This window comes from Lycorma delicatula, chromosome 1, assembly GCF_047948215.1.
Source record: "Lycorma delicatula isolate Av1 chromosome 1, ASM4794821v1, whole genome shotgun sequence".
NCBI lineage: Eukaryota > Metazoa > Arthropoda > Insecta > Hemiptera > Fulgoridae > Lycorma > Lycorma delicatula.
Genome location: NC_134455.1, coordinates 352,798,997 through 352,826,348, shown reverse-complemented (window position 1 = coordinate 352,826,348; position 27,352 = coordinate 352,798,997).

Genomic DNA, 27,352 nt, shown 5'->3' with positions numbered 1-27,352 from the left:
AAGCTCACTCACAATATCTCAAGATTTCGCCTAATTAAGGTCATATTTTTTTTAGACAAATTTGTTAACGATTAAAAAATAACAATATTGGCCAAAAAAATGTATGCAAAATCGCACCCACCACCAAAAATATGCTATAAACTAGTGGCTAAGTGGACTTACTGCGTCAACAGTGCCCCCTGTCACTACAGGAAGCTCTTGTGTTGCAGTCTGCCATCTGGAATTTCCCTTTATCCCTGTGGGAAATTCTATTTTCCCTCGTCATCTTAGACCGGGAAATTGGAAATACCACAGGTTAGTTAATCAGATTATTTTTTACACTTTAAATATTAATTAATTATATTATTCAATTTTTAATATTTCAAGGCCCGGTAGCAATGACGTACAATTATTGAAGTCGTTGCTATGTTGTAACGTCACCGGTAAGCGGTAGAATTAAATGTTTTACCGCTAATAAATCTTCATTATATATAATTTACCGAATTAAATATTCTACTGGGTTTCGAACTCGATCGTCTGGTTGACTCGGTACCTTGTGCGTTAAGTCTCGTGGCTACACCAGTCCGTCGACCGTACAAGCGTTATTTTAGTATATTAGTTTTGAAATTACATTAGTTCAGTTACCATCAGCCGTCACCGCTAGTACTGCCACAGCCGCGCGAATTAAATACGGTATGGGCGCGTTAGAATATATTAACTAAACGAAAAAAGTTTATGTTTAAATAAAATGATAAATATTTTAAATTAAGTTGTGTGTATAAGTCGTGCATCAGAAACAACTGTGTTGTCAGATTTTTTCAATGGAGATCCCTTTAGGGTGCAGAAAAATATTTTAAATATCAAATACAGAGGTAGTAACAGGATAAGGTTTTTTTAAAAACTAAAAGCAAAGTGTAGAAGTATTTAATGGAAGAAAAACAGTGAATGATAAACTTTATTTTTCAATAATAGGATGTTTTAAATGTGGTGATGATTAATAATAAACAATGTATGGTGATTTAAATATAAATTTGATTTGAGAACGGTTTATTGTGGAATATTTAGTTTTAGAAGCACACTAAATAGGTAAAAAATTTGAGAACAAGGGGGTGCTGAAAAGTTCTACACTTTGATGCCTTGTGGATTAAATAGAAAAACAACTTTGGGCTCATTTGAAAGTTTGAAATCATATGTAACCGTGTAAGTATCAGATTTTTATGATTCATACAATGTTTTCTGTTACAGGTGAAAGCCGCGACGGCAGAGTCTGAAGGAAGTTTCTCGTCAGTGGAGTTACGGGTCGTCATGAAGTTTTTGTTTCTCGAGGGAAAGTCAGCAACGGACATTCACACTGACATGTCACAAACACAAAGAGAAGTGTGCTTGCTACAGCACTGTGCAAACTTGGATATCTCGTTTCAAGACTGGCCATTTCACTGTTGAAGATCAGCCCCGCAGTGGCCGCCCAGAAATCACAACTGACACTGCAACATGCAATGCTGTCCGTGAGATAATTCTAGAGGACCGTCGAATAACCGCCAAAAGATAGCCCAGATACTGAGCATCTCCAGGGAGCGTGTTGGTTTCATTATTACCACAATCCTAGACATGTGCAAGCTTTCAGCAAAGTGGGTGCCCAAATTTTTGAACTGTGTTCAGCAGAAGGAACGAGTTGAGACAACCAAAGACATTTTGCGCAATTTTGAAGTTCTAAAGGCTTTTTGGCTACGTTAGTGACTGAGTATGAAACTAGGCTTCACACTTATGATCCTGAAATTAAGGAACAGTCAAAAGAATGGGGCCGCAGCGGTTCCCCGCGACCGAAGAAGGTCAGAATCCAGAAATTGCTCAAAAAAGTGATGGCGTCCGTTTTATGGGACAAAGAGGGTAATCTGTTGGTGGACTATTTACCTCAGGGATCTAGTATAACCGGAAAATATTATGCTAACCTGCCGGATCAGTTGAAGGAGGCAATTAAGAAGAAACGTAGAGAGAACTTGGCCAAAGGGATCCTTCTGTGCATGATAATGCACCTGCGTACACGTCCAACGCTGTGGCTGCCAAATTGACGACCCTGGGCTTCCAACCGATCAACTATCCTCCCTAATAATCAGACATAGCCCCTTCAGACTAACATCTGTTTCCAAACATGAAGAAACACCTGAAGGGTATTCATTTTGATGACATTGAAGATGTCAAAGAGGCTGCTGAGAGCTGGTTTCGCGCCAATCACAAGACTTTTATTTGCACGGACAAGAAAAGCTGCAACAACGATGTACCAAGTATACCAGTCTCAGGGAAGAATATATTGAATAAATTGATAATTTCAAAACTTTGCCTCCATTCATTCTAGGCAAACCCAGCAACCTTTTAGCACTCTTTAATCTAGTAGAAATGCTGATGTAAAAAATTAGCGTTGTCTAGAAATTTCCTGGTAATGCAAAAACTAATGAAAACAAGGAAAATATTGAACTTAAAATATTATTCCAAATATATATATTGATTAATTCTTTTATCCAAACCTTTCTTATGCTGTAAAGAATTTAAAGGATCAATTGGCATTAAATTCACCTTGAAGGAGGACAAATGGGATTAGATAGAGCAATGATGTCTTTCTCTGAGAATAATAATATTTATTCAAGTTTGTTTCTCTTACTTATTGCTATACTTACCTTTTTTATTCAATTTTATTTAAGCAAAGGGTACTTCATTATATTACGATTTGATAAAGAGCAAAATTCAAGTAAGCTTTTCAAAAATTTCTTACATTATCGGGCACAATATACGAGGGTAAGTCAATTATTATCCGCAATTTTTTGCACGTGACATGGTTTTCTTAGACAGACGAGTAAGTATTGATGAAGTAGCATATCGTCTGCAAATTAGTCACGGTTCTGCCTACGAAATCATTCAAAACAGACTTGGGTTTCATAAAGTCTGTGCAAGATGGGTCCTAAAACAACTCACACAGTCGCATAAACAAACTCGCTTGGACATCTGCCAAAAAAATTTGGATCGCTATGGTAACGAACGATGATTCTTTCTAAGAAGACGGAACATCTTCTTAGACAGAATCATCACTGGTGACAAAACCTGGATCCATCATTACGAGCCGGAGAGTAAACGGCAGAGTATGGAAACTTCCAAATTCGCCCTGCAAAAAAAAGTTCAAGACCCAGCCATCCGCAGGAAAACTGATGCTTACGGTTTTTTGGGACTCACAAGACCCAGTACTAGAACATTATGAGGAAAGGGGCACGACAATAAACACTGCGCGTTACAGTGAGATGCTTACTGCCAAGCTGAAGCCTGCAATTCGAAGCAAACGCCGAGGACTGCTGTCGAAAGGTGTTGTGTTGTTGTACGGCAATGGCCGTCCACGTACTGCTGCCTACACTGCTGAAAAGCTCCAGAAACTCAACTTTGAAATACTGACTCATCCTCTGTATATTCGTGATCTTGCTCCTTCTGACTACCACTTGTTTGGTCCAGTCAAAAAGGCATTAAGAGGACGTCGATTTGCCTCGGACGAAACAGTGAAAGAAGCAGTGCATTCCTCCTGGCTCGCAGCTCAACAGAAAACCTTCTATTATGAGGGAATCAGGAAGTTTGTGCAACGCTGGATCAAGTGCGTTGAAATACAAGCGGACTATGTTGAAAAATGATGTACATGTAAGTTTCCTATTTGTATTGCAATAAAATTAATAATTACATTACGGATAATAATTGACTTACCTCGTACATTACATTTTGGGTAATTTGTTTGAAACATATGACAGAATGAACATTTACTTTTATTAACTTCCATCTAATAATCGAATTATTTTATATAGAAAATTAAATTTATGATAATTTTATTTCTTAGAACAAATTCATAATTTTGATTTTCGTTTTTATTCATCGATTACTTTTAATGATGCTTTTACTGACAATATATCCAGTCCGTGTGATCAACTAAGTGATGATATCACTTGTAAATCTGAATGTCACCTGAATTTTATTCCGCTTGGAATGCCTATATTTAAAAGTTTGTTTGGTTTTTAATTTTTGTTTAGTATATCTGACAGGCTCTGACAGGAATAGGAATGGAAGTTTTCTTGTGATTGAAGTTAGCTCTAACTATTATTCTTAGAAGTCCTCCATTATTCACATTTAAAGATTAAGAAAAAAAATACGTTAAAGTAATTATTTTCCGTTTGTTTCACCTAAATTATTGGTTGAGCCAGACATAGGAATCGAGTATAGGTTTAGTAATCATTTATGAAACTGTAAATAAAAATGTGGTCAATCAAATTAAAGTTTTGTGTTGCTAGTCAAAGTTAAAAAAGCAATCAGGAGACGTGTGGAAATCCACATCATCGGTTGTCTGAAATTATATTTGCACTGACAAGAGGACACTGGACATGTTAGTGCACCATAACAGTGCATTATTATTAAATTGTGCTGCATTGAAATACGCTCAAGATTTGTCCATATCCGTATCATTCACCTATATCTTATCAATGATACATGATACGAAATCTAAAATTGAGTATTCCTCCTTTAAAAGTAGCGTATCATACGACAATATAATTTGCACGGATGTAATTGCACCATATCGTATCAGATTATGACAATTTTGAAATATTAATACGTCTCGTATGAAAGACGGCGATCCACCATTTGTCGGTATTTTGCCGTCATATCAGGAAGATAAGACACTTGTTTGTAGCAGTATGTTAGCACTTATAGTATATCTATTCATGTGAAATTTGTAGGAATCGATTGAGTATATCTCATGTTTGCGAAATTGTTTTATCTTTTTATTTTTTAAATTCGCTTTTTCATCTTAGTTGAGTTTTCGTTTCTTTTTTATTTTAATTTTTTTTACTTTGTTTAACAGATATTTCTTTTATGTTATTTTTTAGAAAGATAATTGAAGGGAGAATAAATAGAATATGAGGAATATAAAAATCGCTGGGAAATTTCTCTCCTTAACGTTGGCGAACCTGTGTCGTTCATGGCCACGCTAGTAATGTACACACTGCATTGTTTTCTGTAAGTTGTCGCGTTTTAGTACCTTGATTACGAGTGAATTATTACGTTATAAAATGAATAGGAAAATCAATGTTGCGTCATACGTTTTTTAAATTATCGAAACCTTAAGCCGGCTGAAATTTATAGTCAATTGGTTGCTGTGTACGGTGATAGTGTAATGAATGAAAGAAACGTTCGAAAATGATGTGATCTTCAATCACCAATCAGTGGTCAAGCCCTGTGGCTTGACCAATAAAGGTCAAGGCACAGCCATTTGGAAGCAAACTGATGGCTACAGTCTTTTGGGATCAGTTTGGCATACTGCTGATCAGTTTGGCATACACGCTGCCACGTGGAACGACTATAAATGCAAGTCTACTGAGAAACTCTATGTAAGTTACGGTGCGCCATTAAAAATTTGCGACGTGGGCGGCTGACCAACGGCGTCGTCCTAGTGCACGATAATGCATGTACACATGTTGCAGGTCTGACATGCGATTTACTGAGAACATTTCGATGGAAAATCTACGATCACCCTCACCATATAGTCCGGACATAGCTCCTGCTGATTATCATTCGTTTGGGAAATGGAAAGAACCTTTGAGTGGTATGCAATTTGCGGTTGACGATGAAATTAAAAATACTGTTTATCAGTGGTAGCAGAAGAATACGACGAGGCTGGTGTATCGCTACGGTAAATGTCTTAATTGAAGTGGCGATTACACTGAGAAATAGTAAAGTTATGTAAGTTAAGAAAAATAAAAAAACTATTTATATAGTTTTTCATAATAAAATTTTACAATAAAACGGACCTTTACTTTAGAGATAACTTGTATAACTAGATTTATTGAAATTTATAAAACAAGTTATTCTAATTAACTTAACCTTTTTTTTTTTTTTTTGAGGGAAGTAAACTCCAAAACTGAAAAAGGATTGATGAAGTGAAATGGAATTCCTTTTACCAGCTGTAAAAAGAAAAAAAAGATGTAGATGAATAAAAGTACTGAAATATATATATATATTTTGAAGAGGTTGGTGAATGAAGTTGTTGTGTGACAAAATAAAATTTGGAAGGAAGTGAACTTGAAGTTTAGGCAAGTTTTTTTTTTATTAAACAAAGTTTTTAAGCGAATAGATGAAAATGTAGAAACTCTTGGTAATTGCCAAGATAAATTTATTTTTGAACTAGGAAATGAACTGAGATATTTATATTCAGTTAACAGCTAATTGAAACGACTTGTATAAAATGAAACACAAAGAAAATGATAAAAAAAATCTCGCAATCATTTTACTGATTATTGTGGATAATGCCGTAAAAGAAAAACGATAAAATTATTAATTTTATCATTTTATCGAATACTCTCGTTTAACAGTATTATCATTATTGTGACATTATTACATCATTCCTTTTCATTTAGCAGTAAATTGTAAAGGCTATCTTAATTTTTCAGGAGGATTATTCAAATAATTGTATCTTATTAGCAAAAAATAATAATTATCCAATATCGTACAATACAACATACTTTTATTACAGCAATTAAATTTAAGGGATATTAATAACTGACAAAAATAAATAACTTTTACTTTCGTTAATTTCAAATCTCTAAAGAACTAATTGTATCAAAACCAATCACTGGATTAGATTATTAAATACGGTAAATTAAATTATATAATATAAATAAATAACCCAAAACTTTAATTTTCTATTAGCATTTGTTTTATTTATTTACTTTTTAAATCTTTATTCAACGCTATCTCTATAGTTTTACTTATAAAACAATCTATTTATTAAAAAATTTTTAAATCCTATTCGTAAGCACATATTATTTTACATCAACAATAAATTACTAAACGATTAACTCCGCCGATCTCCGTGGCGGAGTGATAGTGTCTCAACCTTTCATTCAGAGGTCCGGAATTGCAATCCCACCATCCCGATGGCATGGTATTTTTATACTCTAAAAAATTCCTTTTCCTTATGCCACATACAAGCTTCAAGCTTCTTTATACATATATATCGTAGGGATAAAGCAAACATCAGTTGCTATCTGACAGATTGAGTCCTAGCCATGAGTTCTACCTTTAACGCTTTTCATTTTTTTGGGTGAACATACAGTAAAACTGGAGTACTGTCATTAAATACACAATTAAAGTAGCTAACTGTAAGTCTTTGTATTGTTAATGTTGTTCCAAATATCCGGGAGAATTTTATGTTAATTAATTATACGATTTTTAGCAAATTGCTTCACGAAACCTTCTTGAGCTTTCTTCAGTTTACGATTTGAGAGAATTGAATCGTTTTAATTTGGTTGTTATAATGAAGTATTGAAAACAATAGATTCCTTTCTCTGTTTAGCCTACGAAACCACCGTAAGGTATGATTTCAGACGTTGAATGACGATGACATATACGAATGTAGAAGAAGTATTGTCTTACACAGTCTCATGTCCACCGTTCCTGAGATGTGGTGCGGTTAATTGAAACCCAACCACCAAAGAACACCGGTATCCACGACCTAGTGTTCAAATCCGTATAAAAGTTACTGCCGTTGTTAGGATTTGAACCTTAGAACTCTCGATTACGTAATCAGCTGATTTACGATGACGAGTTCACCACTAGACCAACCCGTAGGGTCAAAACAATAGTTTCCTTAAAAATGATATTACAAAAACAAAAAAACATAGTTAACTTGCAGTGTTGTCAAAATAGATTGCTATTATAGTAATTCGATTAACAGGGAAATTCGCAGTGTAAATTGAATGCAAAACAGATTAGACACGATTGTGTATCAGAATGGGAAGAAAAACACTATAGAAAACAGAAATTGGTTTTCTGTATTTCTCAAAACAACCAGAATTAAAAACATCTATTTCCTATTCATGGAAATTCAGAGTTTTAAAAAGAATATAAAAACTTACTGTGATTTGCAATGTCGCCGGGACTAAGTGAACAAAAATTGATTGTAGAATTTAATAAAAGGTTATGTGTTTATAAAATAAATAATAATTATAACCTCGTTAATGTACAATAATTTAAGAAAATCAAAAACTACTGTACAGGGTTTAAAAATAAATTTTTATTCCTTTTGATTTGATTTAGGGAGATTTCAGTATATACGAGTCTAAAAACCATCAATATTTAACACAAAATTTGCATTCTGTACTCATTAAAAAAAAAAAACTGTAAATAACAATACTGAACAAAAATCAGATCAACTGGAGTTGTATGCAACAAATAAATTTATTATATTATTGTAATAAAAAAATACAACGGCAATAATGAGAAATGTTAATATATTTTCACTCAGTAAGTGGGATATTTCGTTTGCGGTAGGTGGTACACAGCGTGGCATCCTCAACAACGAGTGGGTTTTTTTTTTTTATTTTATGTATGTTCCTTTACAACTCTTTGTTGCTTTTATCTGAACCTGGCCTTGAAGTTAATGGAATCGAGGGTTTTAGGCCAGTCAGCTATACAAGCATGTACGTAACAGCTCTCTGTATGGTAGCTGCTGCTTGATAGACCAACCAATTAATTATTGTTATTATTATTATTATAAGATCTCTTAAGTTAACTACGGTTCAAAACAATGAATTGTACAATATTACCACTTCAGTCAATTAATTTCTATTTCTTCTCTACTCATAATTTTCCTTTTAATTCAAGAGAAAAAGTACAGTATCTAACAAAAATTATCATACTGCGGTTAAACTTATTAAATATAATTAAAATTATAGTGTTTTTATACATTTTTTTTTTTTTTTAGGTTTTGAGATTTCGAGCATCAAATACGCTTTGGTTATTTATCCCAATGAAAATCTGTAGCAGATAAAAAAATCCATGCCTATTCGGGATTTGAACCCGGGACTCCGGATGAATAGCTGAGACCCACCATTCCGTCACGGAGATCGGCAGTGTGTATAATTTTCAATTTATCTGTGTTTAGATTTCAATACTAAACGATACGTTATTAAATGTGTTTTTCTTAATTATTTTAAATTTTTAATTGGGACAAAGTACCTCACTCTGAAATTTTGCACATTTTTTGCGGCCTACACCTCTGAAACTACCCGACCAATAGTATTGAAATTTTGCAAAAATTTTCTACAAACATCAAAGGGTGCATACCTCTCGACCGTATCGATCGGTCGAGCCAAAGTTGAACAATACATCATTTCGAAAAAAATATGTCAAATTAACAGTAAATATGTGGGTGATCGGCCGCCAGTGTAGGATCTTTCTCCGAAGTCCGCGCTTTCATATAATCGAGCGGTAGATTCGAAATTAGTTATATTCTTATATCAAATAAAAATCTCAAAATATTAATTTTCATTTCACCTATTTATGAAAATATGTTAAAAAATGAACAAAATAAATATGATAAAAGCGGTAAATTTGAAAATATGATACGTACTTGTATCATATGAAAAAAACGATTGTCTGTTTTTGATTTCCTGAAAATTAATAAAGTTTACAATGAATATGTGCATTGTGCTTATTCATGCACTTTTGAAAAATATATCAGACCCACACCATTCGCCCTTCAATTCCCATCTTACCAATTACTTCGTTTAACAGTCAAAGTATTTCTTGTTTATGAAAACAATTTCCTATCGTGCTTGGATATGCTGTTCGCATTCATAGATCCAAAGGTATCAAATTAGATAAAGTAATCGTTGATACTGGCAATAAAGATTCTCGAGTGGGTCTAATTTTTATGTTGATCTATCCAGAGTTAGAATATTGGATGGGGTTACTTATAAAACCCTCTTTCAACATTCATTGTCTATTAAAAATCAGCACTAGTTCAATGATATCACTACAGAATGAGTTGCAAAGACTGTTGAATATAGCTAATGGAAAAGTTATGCCATAAAATATTGTTGAAATTATAATTGTTTTTTAACCACGTAAATATTTTAGTTCCAAAATACATAATTCTATAATATTACATGTATATGTATTACAAAATTGTATTTAATCATATAATAAATACCCTTGTGAGAAAATGTGAAAATATTAATTTCTCAACAAATCATTTATCATTGATGAATAATTCAGATATATATTTACAAAATAATTTCGTGATGATGCTTCACTCCATTTTGTCTGAAAACACCAACACACCTTTTTTATGGGATTTTTTCGTTCTATAAAATTTAAAATATCACATTTGTTTATAAAAATATTGATTGATTAAGTAATTTATACTCAAAAGTAGATTTTCTGGAAAAAAGATTATAATAAATAAATCATGGCCTTTGCTGATGACGAGTCTTTTAGCAGAATCAGAGAAATACACAATTACATAAATAGAAGAGAAAACAGGAATAGCCCAAGATAAAAATCGTGACGAACGTTAAATCACTCATACAAAAAATAATAAGAACTGCAAAAAATATGGAACGATGAATGTCAAAGACATCTATATTAAAAATAATTTCTCCCAGATCACGAAATCAAGACATTATACAACTGTAGTAAGATCAGTAATCTGATATGGAATTGAAACATTGCATCCACTGACCTCGAAAAATTGTTCGAGATCGTAAGAAGCTTACTAGGGAAAATCCATGTTTGAAAGGTAACAGAGGAAGGAATACAGACTGAAATTTAACAAGAAGATCTACCAAAGTCAAGAAGTCCTAGAAACAACGATAAGGAAAAGAAGGTTAAATTTCTTGAGACATATGATCAGAAGGAACCAAAAAGATTAAATAAAAGAATTTTTGACAAGCTATGGAACATGGAAAAGCAAATAAAATTAGCTGAAACAAATGAAAGAGGACCTCAAAAGGATAGAATTGAAAGAAGAGGATTGTTGCGATAGAGATAACTTTCGAAGAATAGTTTAGAAATAAAATTTTTGTGGTAGAAAAAAAGGGCTGGAGTAAAATGGACAAATGAGCAAAACCGAACCCATATGAAAAAAAATTAAAAAACACATGAAGAAGAAAAAAGAAGTTAGAAAGAAGTGGTATTCGCGTATTCTTCTTTTTACTAAATTGACATCTTTGAAAAAAAAAATGAAATTTTTATAATACTTATTTCAGGCTCCAAAATGTCGTAAACCGTTTATTGATCCATAGGACGAACAAAATAAATAAATTCCTGAAAAAAAATTCGAAAGTAGAATATTCAAAACGGTTCAAAATTTTTATAAATGTTACGAGCTAATTTTTTTAATATATTTCAGTTTTTATCCTTAAAAAATAATAAAAATTAAAATTCTATCAATTATTTAGTGATTTAATTAATTTGATCAAAAAACCTTTTATTAGAATAAAAAATATAGTTAAAATTTTTTTATCTCTATAAGTAAATAGAATATAACTGCGGTAAAGAAGATTTTTTTATCTTGTGCTTAGTTATTCCACTATTAATTCCATTATGGTTGTAAAACTACTATTGATTTTGTTTTTTTTCTTTTTTATAAAAAGTAACAAAAAAAAAACCGTAAAAAGCTACCTTTGTTCAATAACTTTTTATTGCGTTGGCTACTTTTATTATCATCCGCCCAAACGTGAACAGTTCAATAAATCGCTGAGAGGGGATGTATACAGATGAAAAAATGTATACGTTTTTCGTTAGGAAACTCAGGACAATAAAGTTATACGATTATGTCCAGTTAAGGTAGATTTGGGATTCTCCATTTTAACTTTTTTTTTGGTTTTGTTATTATTTTTGTACGGTAAGGTTTTTTCAATTTGCTATGGGATGAATTTAAAAATTAAATCACTAATTACAAAATCTTTGTATTATTTAATTTAATTATTTCTAACAAAGTTATAACAATTTATATGGCAATACCAAAAAAAAATTGTTTGTACAGACAGTACTTATTCTAACGTAATTTGTTACAACAATAAATAAATTTCAATAGTTTAAAAATACTGCTTCAGGAAAATAGAAATATTATTTACTTCCAAGTAGGAACGTGTTGCGACTTAAAAATGATCTAAGGTGATGAAATCAAATGAAAATTAAATTAAAAATAATAAAACATGGTATTAACTATTGAAACAAAAATTTTAATTTACGAAAATTTAATTTCTTTATATATATATATATATTCCTTCAAAAGGAAATACACGACCTACAGGTACAAAAAAGAGCAAACATTGACTCGGATCACTACCTGACAACTATCAGGATTAAATTTACTCCTGGCTGTAAACGTACCAAGAAACCATTGATAATCCCAAGATTTGATGTTAAGAAGACTAAAGGATCAAAGATCACGGACAAATGGGAGGAACAACCTGCAGAAAATTGGCAGGAATTTCGATTTAAAAATTCAAACAGCCAGACAGCAGATTTCCCTTCTAAAAAAACCTAAACATACGTGGTGGAATCAAGAATGTGAAATAGTCCTAGAAAACAGAAAGAAAGCGGTATTGACGTTTCTTCACCAATACCAGAATAAAGGAAGTGAATTTCTTGATAGTACTATTTCTGAAACTAGAAGTAGATTCGGTTCATCATTATATCACGACAAAAGGACAATCCAAATAATGCATGCACAAACACACACACACAAAATTGCAGAACAAGCCCAAAAAATTAAAACAAAAAAAAACCGTGTTTTGGGATCGTAAATGAATTGGCAAAATTTATGAAGTCGAATATTAAAATAATCGCAGAAGTGTGTTGAAAACGTTGAAAAATATTAAGAGTTATACAAAATGAATGAGGGATGCAAATGAAGGGGATCGCTTTTTGCATGACAATGCACGGCCTCACATCGCTATTAGAATTAAGAATGTAGTACACAAGTTTAAGTGGTCGATTTTTTACCATCCCCCTACAGATTTGGTACCGTTTGGTTTTCATCTGTTCGCAAAATTGAAGAATTCGCTGACTAGATGGCACTTCAAAAGCGATGTTTAATTCATGGTTCTTTGGTGGTGATGTTCTTTGAAGAGAAAATAGACAAGCTGATAATACGATACAAGCGCCTGAACTTGGACAGGGATTATGTCATGAAGTAACATAAGTATGCATGTAACTTTTGTATATAGTATATTTTTTCACTTTATTATGCTTATTTTTATTAGTAAACCAGAGGTTAATTTATAAACAGCCCTCGTATGTACATTGTCTCTCTCTCTCTTTTCTTCTAGAAAAATGTCTCTTATTAGTAATGTTGTTAACGGTCCAATTGAGTACCATTCAAAATTGAATTCTTGCAATTTCCTGGAGATAATGAATTGTCTTGAAGTTTCTTCCCACATTGTTAGGATTTAGCATTTGATTTTTACTTCTTCAGGTGAGAGTGTGCGTGTTTATTACGTAGCTGTTTATCCTGAAATTCTTAAATTGACCTTAATTTTTAACTATAAGCAATAAATAATATTAGTACACGATGATTTACATTAAATAAATTTATTTAATTGCAAGCGAGGGTTAAGTTGGATCTACGAGCTCGCTCTATTTTACTAGAAAATTTTTACGGTTACCAATTCTTATAAAAATTTAGAGAACATTTTTATTCTATAATTGTAACTTATTTTTCCAATAAATATAATGAAAATGCTCATGGATTTCAGTAGTTGCTTACATGAATATTGTCAATCTCATCTCCATAAATCGTACATTGCTAAAAATCATTTAAACTCCGGTTTCATAGATGAATAATTCATAAAAAAGTTTGATATCGAAACCGGCATTTATAAACGGTCATTTTCAAATTCTTGGTAACGATTTATTTGGCTTGAGGCTATAGCAGAATCATAATTTATTATTCCTCTTTTTATTTTTGTCTTCAGATCAGTTTACTATTTTATCTGCATTAAAAAAGTGAATGTTACAGATATCTATATACACAGAATATTGGAACTCTTTTTTTTTTTTTTTTACTAAAACTGGAAAATTCATAAAAAATTATATGATGTAGACATTACATGACTTCCTTGTCCGTAAATTAAATTTCATATATTTTTTATTACATTTTTTTTTCATATTTTTTTTTATTATTATTGATTATTATTTTCTGTAAAGATTTGTTTACAATTACAGGTTAATAATAATTATTAATAAATCAATATTATTAAATAAAAAGAAAATAAAATACAAAAAAAAGGAAACGAACTCTGATTCAAACCGATGTGCATTCTCCTTGTAAGATCCAAATATTTCATTAATCATAATTTCATTTGGTTATAACTATGGAAGCGATGAAAATAATTACCATTTATGATATATCTATGAAATCTCTCAATGAGGGCTTATTACTGCAGTTAAAAAAAGGCCAAAATCCAAATAATTTTGAATTTTGGGCTTTTTTAGACACTTTTGGTCTAGTCGATTGCAATCAAAAAGGAAGGTGCACAACCAAATATTACAACAGCCCTAAATCCAAAATTTCAACATCCTACGCCTAATCCTTTTTGAGTTCTGCTTAATACATTCCTTTTCTTTGTACAATCAAGAAAAAGTTAAAAATTCTGAAAAAAAAAAAATTTTCTAGAAATTATCTCTGTACTCCTGCATCAAATATATATATATATATATATATATACATATATTGCATCAAAGATGCAATCCACAAGAGTGGGGCATCATCTCGATTCCCCCCCGAGGGGAGAAGATCCCGCCTCGTAGTGTATTCGGTCGCTACACCATCCCCTTCGTTTCTAAGAGTGGGGCATCAACAATTATGGTCACTAACCCGTTGGAAATTGGTAAATTATGAAAAGAAGCCATTCCCGACCAGGGGATTCAAATCCGGCACCTCCGCCGAAATTCTGAGACGCTACCTACTCAACGAGGATGGTCGGCTACAGTTGTATTAAATTAATTTTTTTTCTTTTGTGAAATTTTAATGTGTTGTTGTGAGTTCTATATTTGTAACGAACATTTTTTATTAATTATTATTTCCATTCTCATTTTATTTTTAAATTCACTTAAGATTTATTAAATTGAAATAAATTATTTAATATTTTTTTTATTGCAGGTTCTATTAAAATTTTCATTAGTTATAACATGGATTTTAACATAAACTGGTTTCAATTTTCGAAAAAAAATCTTACGGCACCACATGATTTCTTGAAACACCTGTTAAATTACATATACACATTTTTTTAAAATGAAAAGTGTGTAAAATTTTATTTCATTAATAACTTCTTATTTATTATTATTATTATTATTTTTAGTAAAACCTTTCTTACAGAGGTTAACAATTATTAATAAATCAATATATTTTAATAAAAAAAAACAAAGGTAAAAAAAGGGAAGTGAAGTCTGATTCGACCGATGGCCTTTCCTTTCTAAGATCCAAATATTTCATTAATTAAAATTTCATTTGGCTATAACTATGAAAACAATGACAATAAGTTCTACTTATATATCGTTGAGGGCCTCGCAATGAGGGCTTATTACTGCAGTTAAGAAGAATGGCAATATCCAATTTTTTTTAATTTTGGGCTTTTTTGGACACTTTTGGTTCAGTCGATTGCAATCAAAATGAGATTGCACAACTAGATGTTACAACAGCCCTTAATCCAAAATTTCAACATCCTACACCTAATCGTTTATGAGTTATGCGAGATACATACGTATGTACAAACGTCACGTTGAAACTAGTCAAAATGAATTCAGGGATGGTCAAAATAGATATTTCCGTTGAAATGTGAAAACCGAAATTTTTTCGCGATCACGATACTTCCTTTATTTCATACAAGGAAGTAAAAAACGGATTAATTAAAGGAAAATTTATATCGCATTAAAGCGTTTAATTTAGAAAATTATTATTTATTACTTCTAAAACGTTTGACTTTCTTACAAAGATGAACGGAATTTAACGAGATGAGAATACACAAAAGATAAAACCTTTGCTTGAAAATTATTATTTTAAAAAGATTCCCTTTGATCAAATTTATCCCTGTGTAATGAGAATTCATTTCTTTTTAAAAGAAATGATTGGAATATTTGTAATTTTCTAAATCTTTACTATATAAAATCATCCAATTCTCTTTATAATAGGTCTGAATCGACCGATGTTTTCTTCATGAAAAAGGTAAGAGTATATATATTTAAGATCTCCAGACTTGAACTCTGTTTTATTTATTTAATAATACTCTGAGATACTCGAGTTGTTCAATAAAATAACTTTCTTCTTTTTTCCTTTCCCTTTGTTTATTTTTTGTTTTTATTTTCTTCAAATATTTGTTTTTACTTTTTACAAGACCCTGCTGATGGTAATAGTTTTTACTTTAATGTTTCGCGTTTGTTTTTTCTTCTATCTCGCTACGTTTCCTTATTCTTAAGTTTTTTCCTTGTACGAAGTATTTTCACTTTTCATTTAATATCAATTTTTTATTTCTTTTACTTAATTAGCCTACTGTTAAAATATAATTATTACTTTTACCTATTATTTTTAGAATTATTGCAAATAATTATAAATTAGTTCTTTATAAATATTAGTTAATGATGAGTAACATCAAATTGAGTATAATAATTTTTTAATTTCTCCAAATTATTATTGTTTAACTTTTATGGGGGGTATTTTATTTTCTAAACTACAACCTCTTATTCTTAATAATTAGAAGCTAAAGATCTGTATTAAAAGGAATGTTTTATTATTTTAAATATATTGACAAAAAAGGGTTATATTTTCAAAAATTGATAATTCACCTGTAAATTTTATATTTTAGCTACTAAACCCAAGTGCTCAAACAATTATTGAATTCAAGTTCTTCAGAAGATTTTTTTGTAAAGTATCTAGTAAACAGTAAGTAATTATCAAAATATTCCTTTCTCTTCTTATAAAAATTTACACTTAATTTACTGGATTAATACGAGGTACGACAGTAACACGATCACTTTGCAGCAATAGGGGAAGCTTGTCGAAAATCATATATAATCTAAATTACTTGTGTAAAATATTTGGATGAATGAAATTATTTAATTGATGTTAATTATAAATTAACAAATTCTGAAGATATACATTATATATTCTCTCAAAACTTTGTTCCTTAAATTCAGTCAAGTTAGTTATTGCAGAAGTTAAATATTACAATTTATTCATTATTTAGTTATGTTTGAATGAATATTCTTTAAATTTAAATACATTAAATAAATAAATAATTTAAATAAAAATATAAAAATCAATAAAATTTCTCCTTGTATAAAATACCGGGATTAAATCAGTCAATTATTTTTCACGGAAACAGTATCTTTAATTTTATTTTTCTATATAGTGGCCTCTAAATCCCTTTTCACGTAAAGACATAAACATGCATAACTGTTTATCATTAAAATTACATGTATGTGCTCTGCTATTATCTCATACGGATCTATCGGTCACCAATTGAATTCAGACATTCTCGTCCATACTGGAAGAATAGAAGCCATAAAAAATCTTTGGCAGGGTTTAGAGCTCAACATTGCTTCTTTGCAAATGGGAGATATTTTCTTTCATTTTGTTTCAAAGAAAATTGTTACAGGTTGTTGAGACTAGAATTCTAGGAGCCAAATTGAATTTCAGAGCCCGTACTAATCCACTGCCCTTCAATATTGCATTTAAAAAGTCCCTTATCGAATCAGCATAATGACCTCCATCTTAGCTTATATAAAATAGCAATACAAATTAAGATTTGTATCTTACCTTTAACAAACAGATTTAACGCTTATCTTTAATAAAAGCTAAGCGTTTATCTAAGCTAAGACGGAGCTCCGTCTTAGCTTAGATATTCGCTGTTAGGATGATGTGTGGAGAACTCTGTGGTGGAACTGCAGTGTGGAAAGCTGTAGGCATTGACCTCGCTCCCGAAAGCGGACCAGAGAAAAGAGCGATAGGGAATGTTTTCATTAGAGTCTTAGTAAATTTGAGAATCTGTTTCTTGATTTTTAACAAAACAAAAGGACTTTGAGTAAATTGAATTGTAGGACAAAATTGTCGTTGTTGCAATCAACACTTGTTTTGTTCGTAAGAGAATAGTAGTTTTTGGTGTTTAAAGACTTAATCGAATAATGATCTGAGTGCGTAGTCTAACTGAAGTGGGATGTAGGAAGAGTTTTTGTCTAAAAACTTAGGTATTAGATTAAGAAGCGGAGATCGCGTTCTACGAATCGGTTAATTTGATAGTTGGGAGTTGTAAGTTTTCGTAAGTGGTCGTGGTTGGAGAGGCCATAGGAAGGTGATAGTAGTTTGTGTAAATACACTGTTGGAAATGTCTGTTGAGGCATTTGCATCGGTGACATCCTGTCAGAGGCGGTACTGATGACTGTATTGTGTTATCAAGTTTAGAGGGTTAAATACGTTCTTTAGTAAAGCCCATCAGGGCTTTGGGTATGGATAATGCGGTGTGGCGACCGGGATCGTCAAAGGCGATTGTCTTCTAATACGGGGGCTCAGGATGGAGCACCGTCATTCTGTAAAATAGCAGTTAATTTTATATCAATCAGTCGAATCTGAAGAATAAAATAATGGCTTAACATTAAGTCATGAAATGCTGTTGACACTTTCTTCAAAGAAAGTATGATCCTACTAAATGCGCTTTGTGATGGGTGGTTTTGATTTACTCATAAAATTAAAGATTTTCTTTATACCAAACATACACGTTCTGAGATCTATTGCTCTGGTAAATGGTATACTTGTCAGAGAAGGAAATTAGTTTCCGCGATTGAACATAAGGAAAACGCCTAGTAGAGCTTTGCAATAAGTTTCCCTTAACCTCATGATCCGACCAGAAAGCTCATTAACATGAGACGGCTTAAAGGGTTTAAACCTATCATTTTTTTCTTTATTTGTTGAAGTATTGAATGGAGAATATTTAGCTCCTAGTTGATTTAAGAAGGAATTGTGAACCGGATTCCTTAATAATATCATTGTTTTCAATCGACTGGAAACAACGTCCAGATTTCTTCAAATCGAGAACTGACCAAGTGGAAAAAGTTTTTGTCTCAGTTCCTTAGTATTGCTACTACCTAAAAAAACATTCTAAACGAATCTATCTTATATGTTTTTCATAGTTTTCATTTGCATTTGTACTCTCAAGTATCCAAATATGAACATCAAGCCCTTTCTTCAACTGAATACTCGCTTGTATCTATCATTTTAACTTAAACAATGCACGAATTAAAAATCTCACTTAATATCTCTCCAATAAAAAAGGATGGTGCGTTCGATTTTTGTATGTACTCAAATTTTTATTTTAGCTCCTATTGGTACGCCGGGAGGCTGCGCGCCGCGGACGAACGATTTATACTTCATGAACAATTCATTCGTTCAAATTATTTATACTTCTTGACACAAAATTGATCTAAAATTTTATTTGTGCTTTGGGGATAAAAAAGAAAACATTGGGGTTAGAGCTGTGTTAAAAAATCACAACTCAAGGAATAGCTAAAAATGTTGGGGATATTGTTGCTTTAGTTGTAAAAGTTTTTGTTGTTGTTAATACGCTGAATTCATGAACGTTATATATTTACAGTTGGCAAATTCATGTGTAATGAAATGTAAACCATGTAACATTTTCATAACGGGCCATAGATCAGCCTTTTTTCTAGTGTGAAAATAATTTCTACTTCAAAAAAACCTGGTAATTTGTTAAATGAATGAAGGTAGCTGATTAATTTTTAAATGGCATGGGTTACCAGCCGCGAGATGTAGCGCCGTTTCGACGCGGGCAGTTTTTGAATGAGCATACGATACTGTCGGCGGGATGGCGAATGCACTGCCGAGGGCATGGATCCCATGAAGTCGTGAGGTGTAGCGGCATCTCCACGATGGTTGAAATAGAGTGAATGTCACGCGGGAATCTGCGATGGAGCTGAATGGGAGTAGGAGGTCTGTCCGCCTCTCTCTAGCAGACTAGACCGGAGTCCGTAAATTAACCTAAGTCTGGGGTATGAACTAAAATGAGTTCACTAAGGGAGCTAGGAGTAAACTCCGTTCTTGCGAGCAACATTGCTGGTAGTATGTTATTATTTCTATTGCCTCGATCCGAGCGACATTTATAAATTGATTCTGTAAAATGTAAGATTAGGCTCGGGGTTCGTGCTTCCGCAAACTCGGTTAGCCAGCACAATGTAGGATATTCAAGATGTCCATATGAGGCCTGTAGCGAAGTCACCATTTACATCGGTGACTTAAAAATCACCGATGAAATGTCTACCGAAGCATTTAAATCGGTGGTATCCCAACCAGGCCTGGCTTAATACTGTGAGGGGTGTAATCAGTTGATGGTCTGTAAGACGACTCCCGTTAGAGCCCATGATGCCTATGAACGGGGGTGGTGGTGTGGCGAACGAAATCGTCTTCCCCTATGGGGGTTGGGATGATTAATCTTTAAAACCAACATATGGTATACAGTGTTACCAACCTGTATGTTACGTCATGGAAAGATGCGAAAAATTATGTGTACAAAGATTCTTTTTATTATAAGAAAAAAAGTAAAGTATATATTACCAAAGTACAAATTTTACTCAAAAACGTTTAAAAAGTTTTCCTAAATTCCAAGACTGTATATTTGTTTTCATTGTTAAACAGTCATTATGAATTTACGCCAAGAAAAATATATGCATAAGAAAAAATAGTGAACAGATTATTTAAATAATTGAAAAAAACTAAATGAAAAAATACACAGAACTTTACAAAACACTATAAAACTAACATTTTTAGTAATATTTTAAAAATAAAAACGCTCTTAAAATTTTTTCTTTCGAAATTGAATCATCAAAGATCGAATAATTATAAATTAATTAATAAACAATAATTACAATTAATGATACTTAGGGTAAACTAAAAGAAATATTTAAAGTAAAATTAAGCAAAATTAGGGATTATAGTTGTAGCTGAACAAAGAATCGCCTGCAGTCTTGCATGGCTTAGAAATTAGTAGCAAAATTGGTTTACTAAAAAAAAATAGTTTAAAAACTACGTAATAAACAGGAATGAAGGAAACTTTATTATTAGACAACGTTAGATAAAGAACCTTTATCTAATCATTTTCTTTTAAATTCAAATTTAAAAAAAATCTTTCTGGGAAAGTTTTTTAATCATAATAATATGAAGCTGTTATCCTTTGCTTTAAATTTTCTTTATGGACTACGATATCTGATAAGGTTATGACATTTTTATCTTACTTGAGGTAAATTTTACCTTTATTTGAGGAAAGTCTTTCTATTAGGATTGATTAAAAACATATTTTTTACTCTTATCCTAAAGAAAAAAACTGATAAATAATACTTGTATTTTAAAGTTTTGCAAACGAATATTTGTTTATTTATTTACTTAATTTCTTTAACACAATTTTCCTTAGAGGTATGATTATAATTGTCTAACGATCTAAATTGTAAATTTAGATCGTAAGACGTAATTTTACTATACGTCTACTTTTAGACGTATAGTAAATTTTTTGCCATGGTTTTTGTAAATGGCATAATTTTGTTTTCCTGAATTTTTTCAATAACTGTTTAGCATTGATCTTTATTTCTATAATGAATTAAATACATTTCATGTTTAATTTATTTTTTTTTTTATTTCGTATAATTTTACAAGTAACATTGGCTGTTAAATTAAGTTGGTAAGTAATTCTTAATGAAAACATCATTATACAGAGCGTTTCATGATGTTCTTCGGAGTTTCGAAAATTCATTAACAAGAAACTATTTCACTCATAAGAATAAAAGAAGTACTGTACGAAAGGGTACTTCAAATAGTTTTTTCCACGTATACTAGGCAGTTAGTAAACCATTTGCTCGCTAGGCGTCGACGGTAGAGAAAATGGCTGCCACGGGAAGAAAGAAGTCGTTTTGTGTGTTAGAATTTCACTTGTCAAAGTCACTCATTTCTGTGCAACGTGCGTTTCGGTTGAAATTTCATAAGGAGCCACCAAGTGATAATTCAATTCGTGCATGGTATAAACAATTCAATGAAACTGGTTGCTTGTGCAAGCGAAAATCAACTGGTCGTCCATCAACCTCAGAAGTCAATGTTGAACGTGAGCGTGCAAGTTTCTTTCGCAGCCCGTCAAAATCGACTGCGGCTGCAGGCACAGAATTAAGAATTCCGAAAACAACAGTGTGGAGAGTTCTCCGTAAGCGTTTATTATGCAAACTGTACCATCTTCAATTAATCCAGCATCTTTCTGATGGAGATAAAACACGTAGGCTTGATTTTTGTTTACAGTTACAGGAAAGGATGTTGTTAGATGAAGGTTTTCTAAACAAGATAATTTTCAGCGATGAAGCTACTTTCCATATTATCGGCAAAGTAAACAGTCATAACGTGCGAGGTTGGGGAACTTAAAATTCACACGCTTACGTGGAACACATTCGGGATTCTCCGAAAGTAAACGTTTTTTGTGCGATCTCTCGTTAGGCTGTGTATGGGCCGTTCTTTTTATGGAAACGACAGTAACGGCATGATATACCTGGATATGTTACAATTATGGCTTATGCCTCAGCTACTCAACGACTTCATTTTCCAGCAAGATGGTTGTCCTGCCCACTTTCATAACGAGGTTCGACAGTACCTTATCACAACATTACCTCGGCGCTGCATAGGACGTGCGTCTGAAAAAGACCAACACATTATGCTGTAGCCACCAAGATCACCAGACCTCACGCCATGTGATTTCTTTCTCTGGGGGTTACGTGAAAGATAAGGTGTTTATCCCACCAATGCCGGACGTTATCGCTGAGCTAAAGGATCGCATAATCAATGCAATCAACTCTATCGAAAATGACATGTTAGAAAGAGTTTGGCAAGAGCTAGACTTTCGTGTTGATGTGTGCCGTGTCACTAGAGGAGAACATATTGAACATTTATAGTTTTTAACAAAAACTGTTTGACTCCCTACATCACCTCGTAAAACTTTCATTTAGGTAAGTGAAATACTTTTTTTGTACTGAATTTTTGTAACTCCTAAGAACATTATGAAACGCCCTATTAATTAAATTAAAAAGAATATCACTCAATTTCCATTCGATTCCAGGTAGGTTAAATAATAATAATCTACAAGAAAAGGAAATTTTTTATATTTATATAAATGTATATATAAACTTTTGAGCTGACGGTGGTTTTGGGATCTAGGGGATGTGAAACGAAAAGATATGTCGAAATTTTCTGGAAGTCGAAATATGGTCCCCATTCTTACGAAATCTACTTAATATCGATTTTTTATATTTAATTTTTTTTTTGTTTTTTTAAACTTTCAGTTACAATATTACAATAAAATTTCATCATAAATCACCCCCCACCCACCAAAAAAATCTTATGTAACTTTTATTGGTTGTATAGTTTCAGTTGAATTTTTATTATTTTGCACCATTCAACATAGTAAACCTTGAAAATTAAAAGAATTCTTATAAAGTCATTTTAGAGGTAGGGAAGCAAAAAAGACCGATTTTTTTAAATTTTTAAACGTTTTTTGGTTTATTTAATCTTATAATTATAATTTTACAATAACCTTCATCATAAATTACCACCACCCTAAAAAATAAATTTTAGTTAATTCTTTTCATGTATTATTATTATTATTATTTTCCTACTATATACAAATAAATAACAGATGCCAGGAAGTACTAAAACGTTGTCAGTTTTTTTTTATACTCTGCGAAAGATGGTATCAAAATGTCACTTGGACACAAATATTTTTATCATATTAGCGCCTGAGCACTAGTCGATAATTTACGCGTATCCGGTTATGTCTGTTGGGTTTGTTCTGTAGGTAGGCTCATAGTAGTGTGACGGGCTCAACTTTCACCTACAGGACTCTAATCCATTTCCCTTGTAATGATTTCCTTTTCATTATTCTTTATAATTATGTTGTAGCTTACACTGGCAGTTCAATCACCGCCAGAACACAAAACACTATGAACGTTCACTGCTCTCATTATTAGTTAGTGAATACTGTTTTGTGTTTGCTTAGTTTGCTCAATATGGTCGTTCAAACGAAGTGTTACGAAACTTGTCATTCTGTACTAAATTACCTCTTACTGTATGAGATAGGTGGCTTGAAACAATTTTTTTTGTATACGTACGTATGCAAAATTTGGTTAGTATGGTTTTACATTTATTGGTAAATGCTTCAATTAAAAAAAATACTCGTTTTCTCTGTTTCTTTCTCTTTTACAAAAAAATAAATAATATTAGGAAACTATATTATGTTACAATAATTTTAAAAAAATTCTTATTTGGAAAAAATATAAGTTTAATTAAATTCAGCCATTTAAATAAATAAAAAAAATAATGGAAAAGAAATGTTTATGTTGTTTTGGAAATTTATCGGGAATATTTATTTTATTTATGATGAAATAGTATAACTATGAATCAAATAAAAAAAATTGTAAATGATTTTTAAGTCCAACAATATTTTTAAATTATGTTAAAAAAACCAGTTTATATTAAATAATTAAAAATATATTTAGTCTAACCCAAAAGGGTTAGTCTAATGGTTTCGAGTCCGTGTAAAGGCAGATACTTTTATACAGATTTGAATGTTAGACTGTGGTATGGATACTGGTGTTTTTTGGTGGTTGGGTTACAAACCACACACGTCCCAATAGTGATCAACCTGAATCTGTTTCAGACTACATGTTTACCGGTTAATTTACACTTACATTTCAGCTACGTCAGGCTTGGCAGGCCGGCAGCAGTAATTATATTTGCCTATAAACACACACACACACACACACACAAACACGGGATTGCCTAAAAAACTGTTTACAGAAATATATATCTTAAATTTATTAAAAAAAGCGTATCTCTAAAGCTGGGTCTTTCTAATGCACGGCTTATCCACACACGCGCCCGCGCGCGCCTGCACACACACACACACACACACACACACACACTCACACACAGTAAACAGAACTTAATTAAAAATATTTATCGTTTTATGTAAATATATTTTCATTTATTTAATTCAATGGTTCTAACTAAAGCGCGCGTGCATTCCGTATTTAATTGGTGTATATATGTGGCGGTACTAGCGGCAATGGTCAATACTAACTAAACAAATGCAATTTCAGATCTTTCATAGAACAAAATTTGCTTGCACGGTCAGAAATCTGGTATAGCCGCGAGGCTTAACACACAAGGTATCGAGTTAAACGGCCGATCGTGTTCGAAACACGGCTAGACTGATTTACTTTTTAGGTAGATTTTATTAGAAAGCTACCTATTGTAATGCGTATCATGATTTGACTTCCGGAAAATTTCGACATACCTTCGCGTTTTACATCTACCAGACTCCAAAATCTCTGTCAGTTCAAAAGTTGATATATATATATATATTTCACTTTCTTTTGAATACGATGTGAACTGTTATATTTTCTGCCAATCACTTTCAAATTTATACCAAATATATAATAAACAAAAATCTCGGTCGAGCTCGTTAATGGGCAAAATCGTACTTTGGGTGTGGAAATGGAAGAGCTTTTTCGAAAAAACAAAATATTCTATTACTTTCCTTTCTATAAGTAAAATATAGAATTCGTTTAAAGTTACTACTATTCTTTGTATAAGGGTCTAAAACTTAAAGTTTTTGACATCACCAAAATGGGTGGAAAAAATGTGATTTCTAGGAAAAAAACTATCATACCTCTCTAAAATAGGCACAACATAGAATCGGTTTAGGCATAACCCTCTAAACATTACCTAAAACTTTTGTCTGAAATAATTTTTGATATGACTAACCCTTACTGCAAGGAATGGCCAAAATATTGCTGAAATTGTAAGAAGATGGGGTTTGTCGTATGTTAAACATGTGAAACTTTTTTCCACATGCAATCATTGTCGTATCGAGTAAATTTGAAATTTTAACTTTAAGGTGGAACTCTTTTTTTATCTCCAACTTAGCACCGGTGAAATCTACCTCCGTCTTCCGGCCTGCCGAAAGGATTTTTCACAGTTTAAATATTACTCATTTATTTAACTCTACCGTCCACCTATAACGTCACAACATAACAGTAGTTTAGAGATTTTTTTGGAGTGGGGGTGCGTTTTTGCAAAAAATTGTTTTTTGCAAATATCGTTGTTTTTTAATTGTAAAAAAATGTGCCTAAGAAAAAAATATGACTTTAATTAGGCGAAATCTCTAGATAATAAGGGTGACCATTCATACTTTCTTTCTTTAGTTTTCTTAGAATCTATGTTTTATATACACGCAGAAAAACAATCAAAATATAACATTATGATTTGATTCTTCAACTCTAACTCCACCTACTAACATACTACAAATCCATCTTACTACATAGTACATCTTTCTATTGAAAAGCTTTCGCAGTCATCGCTATTGTAATTTTCATTTTGCTTTCTCTTTTGTAATCATCAGTTATCATATTACCTAACAATCTGCACTGTTTTTCTTTTTTCCTTTCTACCTTATTTTGTATAGACATTTATAAATCCCAAATTAAAATATAATAAATTATTTTCATGGCGCATTTATCTTTATATAAACATAACAAATATAAACTGATACATTGATTCAGGTGTAAGTTAAGATAAAACAAAAAATATTTTTTAAAGAACTATTTAAATAACTCATCATTTGGGAATTTTATCACTAAAGTAAATTAAAATTAACCTAGTTATGATCTCCATGATAGGCTATATACTTTTAATAATAATTATATTTTCCTGTCGAATATAACCTTGTTTTTTTTTGAGGTGGAGGAACCCGATTTACGGGCGCCGAAGCAGTGTCGGACTCGCTAACAGGTTCCGCAAGTTGTTACAGAAAATACGTATGTATTCCTACGCACTACCGAATCAACCTTCACTCCTGGCGACCCCACCTCCTGGGAAACCGCTAATAAAGCTTTACTTCTGATTGTTGACGGGTGGGGGGGGGGGGGTTAAGCGCCCAAACACACATTCGGTCTCTACCAGCAAATATCACCTTACCAGATCAATACACGCACACACTGCAAACCACAACTTCCTAAAGAAGGAAAACATCCAGAAAAATGGCACACACATTACCAGAAAGATGACACATCCAGAAAAATGACAGTTACTATGACGTACTACACAAATTTATACATTCATACAATCAAGCCAACACAAGACAAGCTCACAATAATCATGACGAAATGTCTACAAAACATAACTATTGAATATACCTAGTCGAATATAACTAGAATAGTTTATATTATAAACTAAACTAAACTATAAAGGGGAAAGAACAGTGATAATGTCAAAAATGAGGTAACGGGTTTTTTGCAAATCTTATTGTTGTACGGTCCAACTAGGTCATATAGACAAAATAAAAATCTGATCACAACACACAAAATAAAACCACATGATCTCCTTGTACGCCTATTAAATTACATATACACATTTTTTCTGCAGTTTCTTTAAACTTATTCATTTGAAGGTGAGATACGATCCTCCAATTCTTTA